The 22466-nt window shown below is 42.0% G+C and overlaps 1 protein-coding gene across 1 annotated transcript in view; it reads left to right on the forward strand.

Moving 5' to 3' along the window:
• The first annotated feature begins 4182 nt into the window (after positions 1–4182).
• Positions 4183–22466, forward strand: part of CUNH4orf19 (chromosome unknown C4orf19 homolog) — a 44129-nt gene continuing 25845 nt past the window's right edge. The window contains exon 1 of the mRNA XM_047091926.1: positions 4183–4238. The gene's annotated coding sequence lies outside the window, so the exon portion shown is untranslated. The remainder of the gene's footprint in view (positions 4239–22466) is intronic.

Here is a 22466-nt window from a genome sequence, read left to right on the forward strand (position 1 = left end):
GAAACAACCTGAATGTTCATTGATGAATGAATAGACAAAGTATACATAGCTGTACGTACAATTGAATCCTTTTCTGCCTTAAAAAAAGACTGCCATAATTTGACCACATGAATGAGCCTGGAGGACATTATGCTCAGTGAAATAAGCCAGTCACAGAAGGACAAATGTAGCATGGTTGCACTAACATGAGATATCTAAAACAGCCAAATTCATAGAATCGTGAAGTAGAGTGGTGACTGCCAAGGGCCGGGGTGAGGGGGACCTCAAGAGTTGTTGAATTGGTATAAAATTTTAGTTTTCCAAGATGAATAACTTTTAGAGATCTATATAGTTAACAATACTGTGCTATTCTCTTAAAAATTTGCTAAGAGGGTAGATCTCATACTGTGTTCTTATCATAGTAAGTAAATAAAATCCAAGATTTAAAATTCTTCACGTTTTATACACTAAATTCTTATATATCTTATGATCTCACTTTAGGGGAGGAGGGAAATGTTTATTTTATATTATTTTTATGTCTGATTTTTACCATAGCTCTTTGGGAGTTTTTAGGCAAAAATAGCTCACCATTTAAGAGTACCACTTCTCTAGGGTGACAATCTTCTTTATTTTTTAGTGCACGTTATACACACTGTGCTGTGATATGGTTAAGGTTCAATTAAAATTGCGGTTAGCCTATATAAGTTTTAGTGTAAACAAAAAAAGTGAATGAGAAGAATAAGGCTACACTTTTCGATGAAAGAATTGTGGGTGACTGTGAGGTATGGTTACATAATTGTTGACTATGAGAGGCACACCGACGTGTTTTTCCATTTTTAACTCAACAAACATTTATTGGACATCTTCTCTGTGTGTGAAATATTATTGAAGACCCAGGATAACCAAAAAGAATGAAAGGACGTCCCTAAAGCAACGATTGGACCCTCCTGGACTCAGAACTAGCACAGAGTTTGTTCAGTGAATCCAGGGTGCCAGGTACGTCTGGCAACCAAAGGAAAGCTTTAGTGTCACATCCAAAACGTCAGTGCACATGAGTAATCTGAGATTTTACCAAACAGGATTATTATAGTCAGTGAACAATATGTTCCTTGACTTCTTGAGATTGACTTTACCAAATTTGTCATGAGACATTCTCTCCTCCTAGGTCTTCTTTTATTCTAAAGACCAGGTTACATATCTTTAAAAAATAAAAAGAGAGAGAGAGAGAGAGAGGATGCCATGAATCTAAGGCCCTTGTGAATCTTTTATGTTCTTTGCATCTATTTTGAGGGAAGGTAAATATCAAGGCACTGTTTTCAGTACTCTCCAGGTGTTAACACATAAAATTGCCCTAACAACCATATGGAATGGTATTACCATTTGCAGTTTATGGATGAAGAACCCAAGGCAGAGACAGATTGGGTGATTAACCAACCAAAGCTAGGAAGTAATGGGAGGTTTGAAAGGGGCAGTCTTCATTTTTCTCTTGAATTCAGAGCCCTCTACCCCCCGCTCCCCATGTTGATGTCGGTATCGTCTGTAGTCCTAGCCACGCTCTTCTTTGGCATGTACTAGAGAGGATGTGACTGACTTGGCTCTGCTACCAAGATTAACGTTGGTCTTAGTACAAATCTCTAAGCGGCTTTGTAGGGCTTCTCTCCCCCCCTGCCCCTACCAAGTTCTCAAGCTGACTTTAACCAACTACGATGGATAAATATTAACTTTTAGGTCAGCACCACCATGCGTCACAGGCCAGAGTCTAAATACCAGGGAACTTTAGTCTCTTCCTGTGTTCTCTCACATGGGCAGAGGAAGACAGAAATGCAGCCTCAGATGTTTCCCTGCAAATCAGCTAGATGGTTGTGCCACTTTGTTCACTCAGTATGATCATATTGTGTCTTTGTAGATATGTGGATGATACATTTTTAATGACCACGATAATCAGAGGAATTCCACTGTTGGTCATCAGATCTCTATGTGTTTGGGTTCACAAGTACAGATACATGTTCAAAGAAATACAAAACACACACACACACACACACACACACACACTAAAGGTCAAGGGATCTTATAAATTATTTAATGCAAGCCTTTCAATTTATAAAAAAAAAAAAAAAAGGAAAATGAAGGGGCGCCTGGGTGGCTCAGTCGGTTAAGCGTCAGACTTCAGCTTGGGTCATGATCTCATGGTTCATGAGTTCGAGCCCCACATCGGGCTCTGTGCTGACAGCTCAGAGCCTGGAAAGTGCTTCAGATTCTGTGTCTCCTTCTCTCCCTGCCCCTCCTCCGCTTGCGCTCTGTCTCTCTCTCAAAAATAAATAAACATTTTAAAAAAATGTTTTTAAAAAGGAAAATTAATACCCAAAATATTATTTACCAAAATCACATAGATGTTATTTTTGAAAAAGCACTCCCATGTTAGCTCTCTATGTACTACTGCACTTTAAATTGTTTTAATTTTTCATCACAGCTATGTAGTAGGGTACAGTTAGAAGATCTCCTAGTTCTGCAAGGGTTCTCAGGAAAAAGAACAGGTCCCAGGTCTCCTGCTCCTTAGTTCCTCTTCCCCAAAGAAACCATTTTCAACTCTTAGCCTGGTATCATCTCCACATACCTTCATGGCAAGCAAGTATTGCCACCTCCTGATTGTGTTATTTTGGGACATTGTACATGGACTCTCTCTAATGGATGATGAGAACTTAAGCTCTTTATTCTTCTTATCCACACCATGCACAATCAGTTTCTATCCTCACGGTATAATTCTGTCTTGGTTTTAATTAGAAAAATATGCAAGGTTTACATTGGCTGTATAGTTGACCCTTGAACAATATGAGTTTGAACTGTGCATGTCTACTTGTATGCAGATTTTTTTCATGAATAGAGTACTGTAAATGTATTTTCTGTTCCCAGTGATTTTCTTAAATTTTTTTTAATGTTCATTTACTTTTGAGAGAGAGAGAGAGAGAGAGAGAGACAGAGCATAGCGAGGGAGGGACAGAGAGAGAGAGGGAGATACAGAACACGAAGCAGGCTCCAGGTTCCAAACTGTCAGCACAGACCCCGACACAGGGCTTCGAACTCACAAACTATGAGATCATGACCTGAGCCGAAGTCGGACACTTAACTGACCGAGCCACCCAGGCACCCCTTCCAGTGGTTTTCTTAATAGCATTTTCTTTTCTCTAGCTTACTTTATTATAAACATGCAGAATACAATACGTATATATAACATGTGTTAATCAACAGTTTAAGTTGTCAGTAAGGCTTCAGGTAAACAATAAGCTATTAGTAGTTAAGTTTGGGGGGAGTCAAAAGTTATACATGGATTTTCAACTGTACAGGGGAGCCAATGCCCCTAATCACTGCATTGCTCAAGGGTCAATTGTATGTGCTATTCAGAAATGGGGCATATACTAAACTTTTTTTTTCTTGCACAACTTATCCCTAGAGTTAATAATTTCCTTTTTACTTGTTTATTTTTGTATGTTTGTGTTTCTTGAGTGTGTGGGGGTTTTTTTATGTTTATTTATTTTTGAGAGAGAGAGCACATGCCTGAGCTGGGGAGGGGCAGAGAGAGAGAGAGAGAGAGAGAGAGAGAGAGAGACACGTTATCTGAAGCAGGCTCCGGGCTCTGAGCTGTCAGCACAGAGCCCAATGCGGGACTTGAACTCATGAACCGAGAGATCATGACCTCAGCAGAAGTGGGACGCCTAACTGAGCCACACAAGTGCCCTTTGAGTATGTGTTTTTTACGTATTTAACTATCCATCCAGTACTTAAATATTTACCAGTTGTCTAAATACTCTCTCAAGATGTTCCATGATTCTGTCAGTTTCATATGAGGTGTTGGGTAGAAGTCTCTCTCGGGAACTTCGGACCTGCTCATCTGGACTGGTTGTCCTCTCTGCCTGGTTACACCGAGATCTCTTGTCATCAACATCTGAAAGAGTCCCTTCCCTTCTCTCCTGTGGTGGAGCTCCTATTTCCTAGATGTCATGTCTTCCTTTTGTTTGTTTTATTCCCTCAACATTCATGGACCACGTCCTACAATAGCTTTCTAAGAAAAAGTATATGGAGGAAAAGATTATTTAAGGACTTGCCTGTCTAAAAATGTCTGTATTCTACTTCCCCACTTGAATGATAGATTGCATAGAGACTTCTATGTTGGAAATCATTTTCACTCAAAACTTTTTTTTTTCCTTTAGAATTTTGAAGACACTGCTCTGTTGTCTCCTTGTTCACAATATGGCTGTTGAAAGGTATACCACCATTTCAATTCTCAGTCCTTTATATATAACTGTATTTTCTTCTTTGGATATTGGTTGAATGTTCTTTATCCTAGTATTATGAAAGTTCACAGTAATATACCTCAGGTGTGGATTTATTTTCATTGTGCTGGGTACTTGGTGGATGCTTTGAATCTAGAAAATCTACCCTCTAATTTTGAGGAATTTTCTTGAATCATTTTATTAATGTTTTCTTCTCCTGTGGGTGTTTTACTTCACTTTCTAGATCTCCTGGAATTCCTTGATTATTTATCTGCTTTTCTTATCCTTTTTCAACATAGATTCCTTCAACTGAGGTTCTTATATATGTGGTTATGTTTTTCATTTCTAAGAGTTTTTTTTGGGGGGGGGGTTGTTTTTTGAATGCCCTTTTTTTTACAGCATCATTTTCTTGCTTCATGATGCCCTGTACTCTCTTATATCCATGAGTTTTTGAATAATAATTTTTGAAATTTTCTTTTGCCTCATAGTTCCCAGCTCCCTCTAGATTGTTTCTGGTTTTCCCCCGGCTATATGATAATCACTGATGTTCTGCTCACATGTAAGAGCAGGAAAGTAAAAACTGAAGTTCAGAATATGAAAGGGAGTGGGAGGGAACACTGACTGAGGGTCACTTGTAATACTGATCTGGCTGAGCCAGTTGCTGGGGAACTTCTAGTGTCAGTATCTTTAGGGCTTTCCCCATGGATTGGTCACATCCTCTAAGAAAACTCCTCTAAGCTCTTGCCTGGAGGGTAAGAGCCTGTCTGCCAGTGTGCGTTTGGGAGATGAGCGTGGGGAGTAGACTGTAGGAATCCTCCTATCGTGGTGTGATGTCCCACCCTGAACATTGCCCAGTACACCCCCCCTTCCCCAGTTCAGAGACCTTCTGTTTTGCCCCCTCTGCAGGATAAACTTCCAGGCTCCTGCTGAGGTGCTGTCACGGAGGTGACAGTAGGGGAAGGAAGGGAGTGTGAACTGCTTCTTAAACAGAGTTCAACCACTACCACTGTTCTGGCCCCAGCTTCCCCCCTGCCTGAGGCACCTGCTGCCACCAGTCGCCACCAATCGCTGAGCCTTTTGATGACCCTGCGTGTAAACGGTGGTGCTCATCTGTCCACTTGCAGCTTCTGGCCTAGCTTTCTCAGGTCCACCGGATGAATGGCCACTGTCCGCCTGCTTCTTAGCTTTCAAAATGCTGTCATTGTCACCTCTCCTGATTCTGTTGTTAAAAAGATACATGTACATACACACATATAATTATTTTAGTTTTAATAAGATTTAGGAGTAGCCCAAAATTGAATAGTATTTTTTTTAACGTTTATTTTTGAGAGAGAGAGAGAGAGACAGACAGAGAGCACACAAGCAGGGAAGGTGCAGAGAGAGGGGGACAGAGGATCTGAAGGGGGCTCTGCACTGACAACTGTGAGCCCAATGAGGGGCTTGAACTCACAAGCTGCAAGATCATGACCCAAGCCAAGTCGGCCACTCAACCAATTGAGCCGCCCAGGTGCCCAAGTGAGTATGTTGGATCCACTGTCTTTACCTGATGTCCTACCAACACATATTTAAATACAGATAGTATTTGCCAACATATTCCACCACAGAGGTCCAAGAACATGTAATTATCCACTCTAATTTGTGATAAATGACAGGATTCCAAATAAAAGATTTTTTAAATTGTTTATCAGGAAACACAAAAACCTAATTCACCTGTGAACATAAATTCTTCTCTCTCACTGTTTAACATATAACTTAAAAATCATTCTAGGCTTTTTCAACAAACAACTACTTTATTGCATATCTGCCTGGTCCGTGGCACTGTGACCTGTTCTGTAGAGCTTATAACCCTCTCTTTGCCCCTATCCCTCGACTGAGATTTATCATGCCACAAATGATTAAAGTTTAAGACTGTATTTCATTTATAAAATGGCTTGGGAACTTTTTGCAGGTGAGAGAAACTATTCCTTAAACTACAGACAGTGCCAAGAAAGTGAATGTTGGCATCTATTTTCTGCCGTGCAGTCACTTTATCATTTTTTCTCTTTCCCCAGTGGGGTGCCACTGGCATTTTGAATGAGAAAAAATTCTGTTACGCTGGACAAGCCCAAGCGTCACAGTCTGGTTAGCATGTAAACATTAAATGCTATTAGTGCCCTGTCACTGAGACACTAAAACACTAATCGCCCCATGTATTTCCAGATGTCCTTCCTGTATAGCCAAGTGTCCCCAAGGGGCAGTAACCTCCCTCCCCAGAAAGTCACAGATTTTTCACACAGTTCTTTGAAATGGATCCCGTTATGTTTTATAACAAAGATCACAAAGCCTCTGATAGGTTAAATAAGTTCTTTATGTTCACCATAAGCCAGCACCTGATTTGAAAATGAAGTATAATTCCAAAGGTTGCTCTGTCTGTTAGCAGTTGCTGAAAGAGTTCACGGAGGTTGTATTAGCTTGGGCTGCCATGACAAAATATCAGAGACTGAGTGGCTTAAAAAATAGAAATTTGTGGGGCGCCTGGGTGGCTCAACTGGTTAAGCATCCGACTTCGGCTCGGGTCATGATCTCAGGGTCGTGAGTTCGAGCCCCGTGTCAGGCTCTGTGCTGACAGCTCGGAGCCTGGAGCCTGCTTTGGATTCTGTGTCTCCCTCTTTTTTTGGCCCTCCCCTGTTCATGCTCTGTCTCTGTCTCAAAAATAAATAAACATTAAAAAAATTTTTTTTAAATACAAATTTGTGTTTTCACAGTTTGGGAGGCTAGAAAGTCCAAGATCAAGGGCCCAGGGAGGTTCAGTTTCTGGTAAGAACTTTATTCCTGACGTGCTGTGGCTGTCTTGTTGCTCTAACCTCATGTGGCCCTAAGCTTGTGCATGGAGAGAGAGAGGAGAGCTCTCTGGGTGTCTCTTCTTATAAAGGCATGAATCCTATCAGACCAGGATCCTACTCTCATTTAACCTTAATTACTTCTTTAGCTGCTCTTTCTCCAAAGGTAGCCAAAATGGGGGGTTAGGGCTTTAACATATGAATTTAGAGGGAACACGTTCAGTCCATAACAGAAGTTGAGGACTGAAAATACATCATTGGATTGGTGCTTGAACACCAGATGACCTCTGTGCCGACAATTTTGGTATAGAGCTAAGGCCAGAGGCCTTATGGCAAGAAGCAGATACTCCAGGAAAATGTGGTGATGATCTGTATCTTAGGGCAGAGAGAGATGGGAGAGTGAGTGAGCAACACTCAAAGTTGAGAACCTGGCGTATAGTAGAGACCAAAAGGAGAGGTATATGCCATCTGTGTTTTCCTCCACAAATGGAAATTACGCACTCGTGTGTTATGTGCACACATACGTAGCATTCCTGTCTTAATTGGGGCTGCTATAACAAATCACCACGGACAGGGTGGCTTAAACAACAAACATTTCTTTCTCGTGGTTCTAGAGGCTGGAAATGCAAGATCAAGATCCCAGCTTGGTCAGGTTTTTGGTGAGGGTCCCCTTCTGGGTTATGTGCTCACATGGCTGTTCTTTGGTTCCTGCACAAGACAGAGTGAGAGAGTGATCAATCTCCCATCTCTTCCTTTTACAAGGACACTCATTCTTTTTCTTTTTTTTTTAATTATTGATTTATTTGAATTTTTTTTCTTTGAAGAGAAAGAGAGACAATGCAGGCAAGGGGCAGAGAGAGAGGGAGACAGAGGATCAGAAGTGGGCTCTACGCTGACAGCAGAGAGCTCGAAGTAAGACTCAAACTGATGAACCCACGAGACCATGAGCTAAGCTGAAGTCAGACGGTGCCATTCAAGGGCACTCATTCTGCCATGCAGCTTCGCACTCCTGACTTTATCTAACCCTAATCACCTCCCAGAGACCCCATCTCCAGATACCGTCATAGTGAGGATTAGGACTTGAACGTATGAACGTGGGACACAAATATTCAGCTCATAGCACTTCCCTCACAGCCAAATTAGCACTGACATTTCAAAAAAGAGGAAGTGGCAGAAAGAGTAAAGATGAGGGACAAAGTGGGTTCTTGCTTGAAAATACTTCACCTGCATTGGATTATGTCCATCATGAGGCCATTTGAGAACAGGAAATGCATTCTTAATGTATCAGTTATCTATTGCTGCACAGTAAGGTATCCCCAAAGTAGTGGTTTAAAACAACAGTAAACATCATCTTCAATGGTTTCAGTGGGTCAGGAATTAGAGAGTGGCCCCAGTGGGCATTTTTGGCTCAGGGTATATCATAAGGTTGCAGTCAGTTGTCAGCCATGGTTTTAGTCACTAAGGATTGACTGTTACACTTCCAAGATGGCACAAGTCCTCCTCAAGGGGCCTCTTTACTGCTTGTGTCCTCACAGCATAGCATCTGGCTTCCCTCAGAGTGAACAACAGGAGAGAACATCACAGAAGCCGTAAGGCCTTTCCTAACCTAGCCTTGACTTAATCATGTACCATCATTCCCGCCATATTCCTTTCATCCCACAGGACAGCCCCAGATCAGTGTGGGAAGGGAACTACGCAGGGACGCAGACCAGGAGGCAGAGGCCACTGTGGGCCAGTGGGCAGGCTGACTACCCCACCTAATAACCGTTCTGCTGTAGTTTCTCACCTTTTACTGCCAAGGAAGAAAGGACTTGTTTAAGAAGTGAAGGTTAACTAGATACCCTCTTCCTACGTGTATCTAAGACAGATGACTGAGGTGATGTTGACAGAGGCCAAAGCAGTAGTCACCTTGGAGAGTCCAAGAAGTGTGAAGGAGCAGAATTTGGTGCCAGGAGGGTAAAGAAGGATGCTTGGTCCCAGAAAAGAGAAGAGAAGGTAGAGGCCCAAGGACTCCAGCCTCTCTGCTGATTCAAGACATCCAGATTTAAGATGGAGTAATTACAGGTGCCAAACTCACAGTTCCAACATTTGTTCAGTCCAAAGGCACTAAAATCGGACAATAGAAGGAGGTTATTCATTTCAATTCTGCAAACATTTGTATGTTTCCTCTAGGACAGGAAAAGAATAGCGATGGGACAGTAACACAGAGGAGGGAAGCTACCAACGAGTAGCTAACTCGGCTGGGTACACAATTGCTTTGAGTTTTTATGGTAACCCAGTGAGGTCACTGCTGTTGTTTTCATTTAGTGGGAGTAAAATTGAACCTAGAAGATTTATGCTCAGCCACATAACCTGTTAGTAGGGGCCAAACTTGCACTTAACTTTAAAATAGGCCTTCCCAGCCTCTAAAAATCAAACTGAATTAGTTCGAGTATAGGTAAGGGCAGCCACAGGAAAGCTTAAGGTGGGTGAGAACTAGCCTCTCTCCAACATCTCCCCTGCCAAGATACAATGAGAGCAAGTCTCAGACCAAATTCCCCACACATGTATTTTTTTAATGTTTATTTTTTTTATTTATAAATAAATTAATAAATAATATTTTAGATTATTTGTTTTTTACTTATTTTTTTATTAGGGAGAGAGAGAGAGCACAAGCAAGGAAGGGGCAAAGAGAGAGGGAGAGAGAACAGGGGAGGGGCAGAGAAAGCAGGGAGATAGAGAAGCCCAAGCAGGCTCTGCACACTGACAGCACAGAGCCTGATGCAGGGCTTGAACTCATGAACCATGAGGTTATAACCTGAGCCAAAATCAAAGAGTCCAAAGCTTAACCAACTGAGCCACGCAGGTGCCTCCCCAACACGCATGTATTTTTAAGCCACATTTACTAGCAAGCAGCCACAAAGCAATACGTGTATCTGTTTTGTAAACTTGAAATGCTGGTTGTCTAACTTTTTAGGTTATTGTCCCACCACCCTGCAGAAAAGATCCTTGATGACCTGACAGTATTCCAGACATAGTATTCGGTTACTATCCTAGTCAGCATCAGGCAGCAGAAATTAGGGACTCCAATGGTGTGGGTCACAGAACCGGGAATCTGGCTTCAGACAACACGCCCAAGGGTGCAGAGTGCAGGCTTCTCTAGAGTCAGGCTCCCTGTTCATAAGGGGCCAGGGAAGCCCACCTGCAAACCTCAAGTCACCCAGCTAGTGTCTGTTTCTAACATTTCATCTCCTGATCGATAAGCCACAAATTTCACAAATGAAAACCCATTTATGCCATTCACTCACTCATATCTTAATCGGGGGGCAGCTGGAGTTGCATGTGGGGTGGTCTTCCCGATTAGATACTAGTTGATCACCCCTGAAGTGTAAAATTTTTACTACCGCTAGGGTTTAATAAACGAAACATTTACATCATACTGTTTAGGGTGAAGTAAGCTATAGACATCAAAGCAAAAAGACCTGTAAATTCTCAGCCCGGAGAGTGGACACAGGCAGAGCTACCTTGAGGACCGACACATACCATCCCGTTGGAATCCAGTACCAAATTCGATGTACAGTTACCTTCACATTGCTTCATGTGAAGCTTCTTAATCAGATTATAAAATTCTTGGAAAGAGTGGGTCATACATATACTTTTTTTATTTTTCCACAATGGCTATCACAGTGCTAGACACATACAGGTACATAGAGGTGTAGAATGTATACTTTTCCATTGTTAAAATCTATGGCAATATCTTACAAATGTTTGGGCCTGAGGATTCTGTATTTACTTTGAAATTCTAAGGTGCCTCAATGGACCAAAAACCCGGAGACATCAAAACACTACCTGGCTCACTTGAAATGATCCAGTGCAATTTAGGACTGCAACGAATAATAGAAATGTTATACATTTTGTGCGGTTTTCTTTTTTTTTTATTTTTTTTTAATGTTTATTTATTTTTGAGAGACAGAGAGAGAGAGACAGTGACAGAGCCACAGAGAGAGGGAGACACAGAATCCGAAGCTGGCTCCAGGCTCTGAGCTGTCAGCACAGAGCCTGATGTGGGGCTCGAACTCACGAACTGTGAGACCATGACCTAAGTTGAAATCGGATGCTTAACTGACTGTGCCACCCAGGCGCCCCATTTTTTGTGTGGTTTTCTCTTCATGTCAGTTCGCAGCCTTGGTTCCAAGATATATTAAGCTTCATCAGGCGATAAGCATAACGTATGAATCCTAATATCTAAATGTAAGTGGCAATACCTGGCTTCACTTCAGCATTTTTTTAGTTGAGTTTGTCCATTTCCACCAAATGTAATCCTGTCGATCATCAGCTCCAGGGAGACGGAAGTTAGTACTTGGTTTGTTTTTATTCCAGGTGTTGCTTGAATGCTAATAGTTGAAAAGCACTGTACTATTTGACCCTGAAGAGCTTTGACTAAAGGGATTTCCACATGTTCACTCCTGTCCCCAGGGTGGAAAGGTATCTAGGTCCTTCTGTTTAACAGGTAATCAGTGCACCTGGCAGCAGTTAGTGCTGAGTGTTTGGTTTTGTTAGGCAATAGCCCTCAGCCCACGGCCAGCCCGCAGCCACACCCCAGCCAGCAGGGCCCAGGGCTGGGTTTTCTGTTTGGTTTTTAACCATTGCACAACTGTGTAAAGTCCTAAGAACCTGCTAGGATTTTAGCTGTGGGATGTGAGCTTTTGGGGCGCCTCTGGCACAAAGAAAGGAGAACGGGCAGAACAGCCCCACTGTAGGTCTGATGAGGTCAAAAGCCTGGTGAGAAAATCCTTCAGGAAGAAAACAGTTTTTTGCAATGGCTCAGAGAGAGGAGGAAGCCCTTATAGATTCACTGAAGTGGTCTCCTAGGCAGGAAAGCTGCCGATGAGTTTAGGAAAGGAAGAGTTTGAGATTGAATTAGAAAGACTGATCCCGTAAATGTACTTTGCATTCCTTCCAAATTCACATAAAAGGACACAGGAGTATGTATGCAACAGTATTAAAAATACTGTCGTTGAAGGAACTATTCTCGTGAACAGTTTTAGCCCTGGTGTATATTATATAAACTCCACCAGAAGGGAAAAGCTTCCTCCTTGGTTCCAGCTTCAGTTTGCACATATAAATACACACACACACGCACACGCACACTCATTTTAATATTATTAATTTCAAAAATTCAGTGTAGGTAATCTGGGTCAGTGCTCATGGTTTGAGATTTTAATTCTGACATATTTGGTTTATCACATTTTGAAATTTTTTCGTATTTGGTTTATCACATTTTGAGATTTTTTTCCATTTAGGATCTTTTCTACCCAGCAACCTAGCTTGAGTTTTTATGAAACAAGATGACATAGCAGCTCAGATTGAAATCACTGAGTTTGAGTAATGCTGAATTTAACAGGATGTTATCTAAAAACCTTATACCTTCAAGTGTTTCTAGACTAAATTCTGTGATTTCCCCAGAAACACATTATCAAATAACCTTCAATAATGTGCCACATAAGTATATTTATTACAGATGTAGGTACTTTACATTACAGCCACTCTTTTTTAATATGTCTTGCTTTGAGACTCACGTATTCCTTCCTTTGTATTTTCTCCCCAACCATATGATTGTGTATTACTGATGCTATAAATATCTTCTATCTTTTTTTTTAATTTTTTTTAATCTTTATTTATTGTTAGAGACAGTGTGAGCAGGGGAGGAACAGAGAAAGAGAGGGAGACACAGAATCTGAAGCAGGCTTCAGGCTCTGAGCTGCCAGCACAGAGCCTGACGTGGGGGTCGAACCCACAAACTGTGAGATCATGACCTGAGCTGAAGTCTGACGCTTGAACGACTGAGCCACCCAGGTGCCCCTAAATATCTTCTATCTTAAGGCGAGACTGACTCCTGGTTGTTCCCTTATGATCTCTGTGTGCAAAATGCTTAGTGTTTGCTGAAATTGCCTGTGGCTTGTCAATTAATCCTAGGTGTCCCTGAAATCTGAATAAAGAATAGGGTTTATAAATCTACATAAAATAACAGGACAAGTGAGATTTTAGAATCTCTGACTTCCTTGAGATTTGATCTAGTTAATAACCATCACGACAGGGCTGTCCTTTTATTCTTGGAAGAAAATACTGTCTTCTAGAGAGGGAAAAATGGAACCAATTCAACCTGCTTATCCAACCACGTAGAAGACAGGAGGAAGGTGACCTCTTCATAGCTGTTTTGTCTGGACCCTATCCTTCAACCCCTCCTCCTAACCCCCGCCCCACCTGTTAACCTTGAGTTGATTTTGAAAGGAGGAAAGAATGCCTTGGGCTACATACAACAGCTCCCATTGGCTGTATGCCCCCACACCCCCCATATACCACATCATACGTGCCATGCACTAAGTCCTTTAGTTCACTGAGCATAACAAACCTGTAAGATAGGTATTATTACCCCAATTCCTTATATTCAAAAGGTAAGCTAAGCCTTTTTATATTTATATTGTTTCACTTTGTTTTTTTAAAATGCTTTAAGGGGGAAAAAAAAGAAAGGATCTAAAGAGGCCCAGAGTCTCAAAAGTAAGGATAAATGGTCTAGAGCACCACATTTTTCAGAGTATCAAAAACTCTTTAAAAGATTTTATCCTTTATCTAAACGGGATGCTCCCAAAACTACTGCTATCTGTGCTGATTTCACAGGAGGCAAATGAGTCTCCCTAACTTCTAGCCCATGATTCTGACGTAAAATATTGACTGCCAGAAGTTACCCCTTGGGTCCTTGCTAAAAATCTCTGGTTACAAATTTGCCCTCACTTTTTTTCCCCCCATATTTCTGGAGAAGAGATGGAAATGGTGATCCTGGGAAGCCAGGTAACAATCTTCCACAGACTCAAGAAATCTGACCATGACTGGACTTGTTCTCAAACTCGCTTTTCACTCAATCATATTTGGAAATTGCTTCTCTGTGGGAAAGGAAGCAGCTTGCCTGACGGACTCATGTGTGTCCAGAAAAGAAAGGTTTGTTATGGAGATTCTGCCCTCATCTTAATGATCAACACATAGTTATTCCACATCTGCTGTAGTTGAGGCATTACTCAGGAGCTTTGCACGCGGTTAGCTCTATTCCTTAGGACAACCCTAGTAACGGTGCTGTTCCCATTCCACAGGTGAGGAAAATGCGTACTGCCTCAAAGTCATGTCACTTTCCTGAAGTCGTTTTCTCCCTCCCAAAATGTTAATATTCTACTGAGAACTTAAGGCCAGACATCCACCTCTTGAGACTGATTAACTCACAGCAGGGGAAGTTGGGTCTTAGGGTGACTGTTAATTGGAGGTTATTGGTGTGTGGCTGAGAGAAAATGGCCTATGAAAAGCATTTGCCCTTCAGGCTCAGGACCCTGAAACCTTGTGCTGGAGCCAGCCGGGACTGGCTGTAGAATTTTGGAATTTCAAAACTCTTGTGAGATGATATTCAAAATTAAATTGTATTAAAGTATAATTATATTGAAAACAAAAAAAAAATTTCTATTGAAAACAAAAGTAACAAATACTCAAATCTCATCAGTTGAGAATTTTTGTTTTCTGTGCTGTTGAGGATATTTACATCTATTGTGTCTGTGTGGTAGAAATACCGTAAAATGGTTTACAGCTGTACATCTCTTCCCAACTTTGAGTTGGGTGACTTAACCTCTGTCTCGAAATCAGACACAGGAGCATTTACACCATAGAATTAGCAAATACTGTAAGTCAGAGCTCAACTTAAGGTTTTGTTGCTCAACTACACTTAAGAATATGATAAAGGGGGCGCCTGGGTGGCTCAGTCTGGTGAGCGGCCAACTTCGGCTCAGGTCATGATCTCGCGGTGTGTGAGTTCGAGCCCCGCGTCGGGCTCTGTGCTGACAGCTCGGAGCCTGGAGCCTGTTTCGGATTCTGTGTCTCCCTCTCTCGAACCCTCCCCCACTCATGCTCTGTCTCTCTCTGTCTCAAAAATAAACGTTAAAAAAAATTTTTTTTTAAAAAGAATATGATAAAGAGGGGCGCCTGGGTGGCTTAGTCAGTTAAGCATCCAACTCTTGGTTTCAGCTCACGTTATGATCTCCCTGTTCTTGAGTTCCAGTCCCGCACTGGACTTCGCACGGACAGTGCAGAGCCTACTTGGGATTCTCCGTCTCTCCTTGCTCTCTGCCCCTTCCCCACTCATGTGTGCACGTGCACGCGCAGTCTCTCTCAAAATAAATAAAATTTATTTTAAAAAATATGATAAAATTGTTAACTCAATATGCAACATGGAACTTTGCTGAGTCTGTAATTGTTACATGGGAATAGCACAAAAAAACCCCGAAGAAATTTTTTCTTCCGGTGTTCAAAAACTATTATTCTCTGATTCAGAAAAGAATTTGCTTGTGTCATTAACAGACATGAAATTCCAACACATGTGTTCATTGTTTCACTTTCGTCTACCTTGCTAAACAATGCTATCAACTAACATTCATGTCAGGACTATACCCGTTGTAGCCGCGAGTAAATTACTGATGGAAGAGTCTGGCAAAACCTTGTGAAAGCATTCTGTGAAAACCAATTGCCTACGTGGAATTTATAATAAAAAGAATGGATTTTATTATTATATACAAACAGTGTTCCACACAGCCTTTATTTATGATAGACATCTTTTTCTGTAGAGCCAGTTGTTAAATACTTGCCAGCATAACACTGCCTGCAGGGCATAACTGGTCTGCACCCTGCACCTGCCAGAACCACAGGGCAAGATTCAGGCCTTTCCCCTCCCGCCCCGAACACGGACACCATTTTGAACGTAATTGAAATAGTTACACAGCTTTTTATCCTGTTGTTAAAAAAGAGAAGCTAACAAGCATGCCGACTGCTCCTGGTATTGAATTTTCTGCATTAGTCTCCCAGAGAAAGGGAACACTGTCGAGAAATCTCTAAATACCCAAAACTAGGTTACAGATAAGTGTCTCCTGAAATGTTATGCATTGTTGCTGAGTGTACGTGTACCTTTTTTTGCTAATGAAGATTATAGGACTCATTTTCAGCGGCCTCTGGCTTATGCAATAGGATATTTACCCCCTGAAGACAATAAGCTTATATACATTACGTGTTAGTATATCAAACTAAGGAAACATTAAGGATGGAAAAAAAATAATTTAAGCCAGTCTCACATTTACAGAGTTGAGTGAATTAAAAGCAGGTTAAGAGCTTATCAGTTTCTGATTTTGTTTTACTTCTACCCTCTACCACCCTCTAGAAATAAGCTAGAAATCTGTGGATTGTCACGAATATTTTTATTTCTCGGTTACTTAAACCAACTTTAATTGGTTTTGGACTGTTTCTACAAAGCGTGTTTCTGCATAACATCTCACACGATACAAGGTGGGGCTGCCCTGTTGATTTTAGCTTCCAAAGAAGCAAGTTTTCTTTGACCGAACTTTATTTTCTTTGAGCAAACTTTAATGTGCGAAATTTAGAGAACTACCATCCTTTTCACCTTACTATTATGAACATCTAATATTTACTAATGAAAAAAAGATGAAGTGAAGTAGGTAGGAAGGAAGGAAAAACAACAACTAGGGCCCTTCCAATATCTTGTGGAAATTGCTTAGATAGGATGAGGAATGCTTAAGTAGAGGGATAAAAATGACTGCAATATAAATTTGACTTAGGTTTGAATGGTCATCTTAAACTTTTTTTTTTTAATTTTTTTTAATGTTTATTTATTTTTGAGACAGAGAAAGACAGAGCATGAACGGGGGAGGGTCAGAGAGAGAGGGAGACACAGACTCTGAAACAGGCTCCAGGCTCTGAGCCATCAGCACAGAGCCTGACGCGGTGCTTGAACTCACGAACCGCGAGATCATGTCCTGAGCTGAAGTCGGACACTGAACCGACTGAGCCACCCAGGCACCCCTGAATGGTGTTCTTAATGGAGACAGAACAAGTCTGCAGAGTTCTTTGGTTCTCTTAGAAAAGTAGGTGGATTGCCAAGTAAGGGTGGGAAATACTTACAGTGCACATTTTCCTGGTGATTATTAGAATTGTTTTTCTGGTTTTATGATTAAGGCTATGTCAGGTTCTTTGTTTTCTTGGGACGTACATTTTACCTAATTCATCACAAATAATGCTGAAAGGAAACCCTGACAAAGTGTTTGTCTCTTTGGATTTTGTCGGTTGGTGGGAAGCAATGTTGATTGATGTTTGCTTGTTTGTTTGTTGGTTGGTTTTTGGTGACATTTAAGGAAGCAAGATGAAATAAGTCCATAGAGAAGTAACAGTCTTTTTTCTTTATTGAAAATCACTGCTCCAAGAAACATACAATTTAAATCCTAAATCATTGGCTGCAGTCCACACGGAATAGAGAATCCTTTTCCTGCCACACTGGCGATTTGACATCATCAAGAATTTAAGTCACAGGAACTCATGTTCAGGAATATTCTGGGCATCCATTCTAGTATGGCCATAGTTGGGGCCTTGACCGGAGTCAGGTGTCTTCTTAACCTTGAAACCCTTCTTTGAACTCTACTTTTTTTAATCCGATGACACTGCCCTGAATGTAATAGTATGAGGCCAGATTTTTAGGGTCATTTGACAAATATTTATTGAATACCTACTACTTTATGGCATTTACATTCTAGCATAGAACAGCATAGAAGCAGGTAAAAATCCGTTCCTTTATTCATCAAAAAAAGTTTGAATGCCTTTTGTATTTCAGGCACTCTTCCACATACCAAGGGCTCAACTGTGAAAAATTCAGACTCTTGTATGAGATGTGCAGAGCCTGCAGTGAGAGCTAAACCAGCCTAGAGGGATCCAGTACTCTTTCCTTTCTAGAAGAGGCCGAGATGGAGTGAGAAGTCACAGTCAGCCATGTAATATAAATACAAATATCTATAAATATAAATATCTCTTTCCAGGGAAGACTGTTCATATGCAGTCTCAGTTAAAATTCCCACAGTGTAGGGGCGCCTGCGTGGCTCAGTCGGTTAAGTGTCCGACTTCGGTTCAGGCCGTGATCTCATGGTTCGTGGGTTCGAGCCCCGCGTCCAGCTCTGTGCTGACAGCTCAGAGCCTGGAGCTTGCTTTGGATTCTGTGTCTCCCCTTCTCTCTGCCCCTCCCATGCTCATGCTCTGTCTCTCTGTCTCTCAATAAGAAATAAACATTAAAAAAAAAATTTTTTTTTTAATTCCCACAGTGTAGGGGCACCTCTGTGGCTCAGTCTGTTAAGTGTCCAACTCTTAATTTCAGCTTAGGTCATGATCTCATGTTTCCTGGGTTCCAGCACTGCTTCAGGCTCTGCTTGGAATTCTGTCTTTTCCTCTCTCTCTCTGCCCCTCACCCACTCACACTGACTGTCTCTGTCTTTCAAAAAAAATTAATAAACTTAAAAAAAAAAAAAAACTCCCACAGCATAAACGCATGAGCTGTGTTTGAAATAATTGAGGATTTCTTGTCATTAACCTGACAACCTCCACCCACCGTTGTTTCGGGGATTTTTGCAGATGGGGCCGGGAGCCATAGTGATGCCAAGAGCAGGACAGGGAAGAACAGGAAGTGGAGAAAGGGTAGGAAATGGATTTCAGTGGCCCTTTGCCCTTCCCTCAGGCTCTTCCCTTAAATACCCTCTGCTTGTTTTCCTCTTCTTTCAGGTCTGCCCCAGCTAAGGGGTGTTTGGTCAAAAGATCAGTAAGTCACTTTATTTTGAGTCCACGTTTACCGTGAACTTAAAAAAGTCACTATTTTAGGACATATGCCCTGAGAGATAGGAAAGGGGCATCATCATCATCACCACCACTTTATGGGTGAGGAAATTGGTTTCCTCTCCATGAGCGACTTTGCCGAGTCCACGGTTAACTGTGGCAGTACCATGACTAGAACCACGTATCTGGGGACCCAGAATCCCAGTAGAGTGTGGCCCCTTCAGGGTCTGTCAGAGCTCAAGTCCTGGCTCTGCTGCTTGCTTGTCAGCCAGTATAAGGCAAGTTCCTTAACGTATGTAATTTTTGCCTTTTCCCCTGTTAAATGGGCTTAAAAATAGTACTACCTCCCAGGGTTGTTAAAAGGGTAAAATGAGACAATGGACATAAAGTGCTTGACACACAGTAAGCACTCAATAAAGATGTATTATTATTATTCTATCATGATTACTAGGCGCTAAATCAGATTCTGTGATTACAAAACTGAGTAAGACACTGTGTCAGACAGACAGACATCTTAACGGACCACGTGGCCATGGGATAGACTTGCAGTGACCAGTTGGCACAGTGCACTGATGTGCCAACTCCATTTGGAGTTGGGGACCAAGGATCCAACAGTCCTCACAGAGCAGATCACGATGAGACTTTGATCTCAGAGAGAGAATTTCGCTCACCTTGAAAGCGTGAGCCCAACTAAATAGATGCACTTATATTAGTTATCCATTGGCTGCGTAACAAATCATCCCCAAATTAGCACCTTAAAACAAGAAACATTTGTTTCTTGTTTCTGTGGGTCAGGAACCCAGGCACCGCTTAACGGGGCATCTCTGGCTGAAGGTCTGTCATGAGGTTGCAGGCAAGCCGTCGGCCAGGCCCGTGGTCATCTCCAGGCTGGACAAGACCAGGAGAATCTGTTTCCACGCTCACTCAGGTGCCTGTTGGCAGGCCTCCAAAGATCCACTTCCAAGTTTGCTCGCATGGTTGCCGGCACCCTTTGGTTCCTCCTCACAGACTTTGTTTATCCTGGAGAGCTGGAGTCAGCATTTTTTCTATAGAGGGCCAGATAGTAAATATGTTAGACTTCGCGGGTCGTTTGACATCTGTCGCGAGTATCGGCCCTACTGTGTGGCACAAAAGCAGCCATGGACAAGTCATGAATGAATGGGTAGAGCTGTATTCCAATAAAATTTTGTTTACCAACAAGAGGTGACCTAAACCCTGCTCTGGATCTCTACAAGGACAGCAGCATGATTTAGCAAAAATTATACTGACGGCCACTTATCTTCTCAGGACCTCAGTTCCTAATCTGTAACACAACTGGGTTAGATTAATATTTTTTCTTGGGGACTTCCCAACTCACAAATGCTGTGATTTTAACTTTAATTTTTATTCGTAGCCATTTAATAGTCATTCATTTGTTCTCTCTGTCTCTCTGTCTCTGTCTCTCTGCTAAAACCAGTAGCTTAACCAGTGTCAAAATCCTTTACAAATCTCGCTTTAGAATGGAAGAAATTTAAAGGACAACTTCACTGACATGTTCAATTTCCTCCTATTACCGCAGGTAGTCGCTGTGACTCATGGTATGGCAGGCCAGCTTTGGAGCAGAGAGTGATAGGCTCTGGGCTGCACGGCTCTTGCCTCCCTGCATGAGAAAGAAAAGCCCAGAAGCTGGAGGTCCAGTAGCATCATTGCTACTGGTGATTGATTGTTTACCTGTGCCCATTTGAAGTCTGTAATCCAGGGGCACCCGGGTGGCTCAGTCGGTTAAGTGTCCGACTTTGGCTCAGGTCACGATCTCACAGTTTGTGGGTTCGACCCTCGTGTCAGGCTCTGTGCTGACAGCTCAGAGCCTGGAGCCGGCTTTGGATTCTGTGTCTCCCTCTCTCTTTGCCCCTTCCTGCTCACGTTGTCTCTCTCTCTCTCTCTCAAAAATAAACATTAAAAAAAAATAAAAATAAAGTATATAATCCATAAGATATCAGTTATTAAGGTTCTTAAGATACAGATACTTAAGGAATCACAAATAGTGAAATCTCTACAAGAGGTGAGAGTTGACCCCCAACCCAAGAATTTCTCTTAAGGTAATTCTTCAGAAATCTGTCCCTGATGTTTACTTTTGCATTATACTTAATGGTTAACTTACAACCTGGTTTTTCTGGAACTTTAGTATACGATCATCGTCTCTCAGGCAATGAAAGGGACCCAGTTACTTAATTTTTGTTGTTTTTGAGGCTTTCAGTATATTAAAGTAGTAAAATAATAACAAAGCAAGATTATAAATATTAATATTTTAAATGCTTACATGTACAAATGTGTGATCTTGCACACAATCATAAAGGTGATAGAATTGTCCTATTCTCAAGATTAAGTATTAATTCATAGGGAACTACAAGTGAATTGTTACAGCAAACTAAGACTGAAGTTCAAAGCTGTGTGATGAACATTCTTTCAAGCCTGTCAGTATAGTTCTGGGTGTGTCCTTGGAGATACTGGTCAAGAGTCTACACTTGAGGCCCTTTGTGAATGGGAAGGCCAAGTTCGTTGACCTCCTGTATCCCATATTCCCTGCCTACCCCCACAATAATAGGCTTGGTTGCATACATCCTGTCATGTTAAAGACTCCATGGTGTTAATGACAAAAGCTTAAACTCTGAACCCTTGCCTACCATTTACAGTTATGAAACTTACGTGAATTAGTTAAGCTTGCTATTCATGAAATGGAGCTAGTAGTACGTACTTCACAGTGTTGCTGGGAAGAAAATGGGGGTAGTGACTATATAGTATCAAACACATAATGGATGCTCCAGTGTCAGCGCCCCCCCCCCCTTTCTTTCTCTTTCTTTCTCTCTTTCTTTCTCTCTTTCTCATGCATCAGATCCAGAGTCCCAAGTTGAGGTTTGAAAATGTGTTGAGGGTAATGCCTGCCAGAGCCCAGTGAAGAGTCTTGTGGCTCCCACGGCCCTGAGCTCCTGTTCGCCCATGTACCGACAGTGCTACAGCTGCAGGGACTTGGCCCCGGGCCTCTGCCCCCCTCATCCTCTCCTGTTCCCCTCACCTGCCCTTGGTAGAGGAACACATGCGAGGCAGTTTGCACATCTGACACAAATCTCTTATGCCACGTAGGTGAGCAAACTGAGACAGAATGAGACTTTAGAAAACATAATCTTCAAAGGGCACTGAAGCGCCTACCCACGGATGGATACGTGGGATGACTGTGCCCCATTCTGGGGCCCCTGCTGCCAAGAGAGCCATACCTTGCTGCCTCCACCAGAAAGAGCTTGTGCCGCAGAGAAAGAGAGAAAAGATGAACTCAGTAGGAGTTACAATGCGGGTCTGATTCTCGTGAATCTGTTGTGTGCAGTGTCTCTAATTATTGGGGAAAGGAGAATTTCTGCCTGGGACAGGTCATTGCTAGGCTGATTTTTCTTGCTCTTTTCCTGCACTTCAGAATCGGAACAGTCGTGATGCTGATGCCTCTCAGAGCCAGCATTTCCTGGTTTGTGGTGAAGAAACAGCCTCTGGGCTGGCCTCTAACTGCTGGGTCCTGTAGGTCCTCTTTACTTCGTGTCAGAAGAAAATTTTAAAAAGGAGAGGCAAGGAAAATCAAAATCCTTTCACCCAGTATAATTATGTCGTGTTTATAGTCAGCACTGTAGACTTTGAACTTGGAAACTGCAAGGAGGGTGACTTTTACCAAAAATGGAAAGTTCTAGAAATATGAAGCGTTGGCGAG

Source organism: Lynx rufus, unplaced genomic scaffold (assembly GCF_022079265.1).
Source record: "Lynx rufus isolate CCGP_SWC_20201006 ecotype Redwood Valley unplaced genomic scaffold, mLynRuf1.p SCAF_3, whole genome shotgun sequence".
Classification (NCBI taxonomy): Eukaryota; Metazoa; Chordata; class Mammalia; order Carnivora; family Felidae; genus Lynx; species Lynx rufus.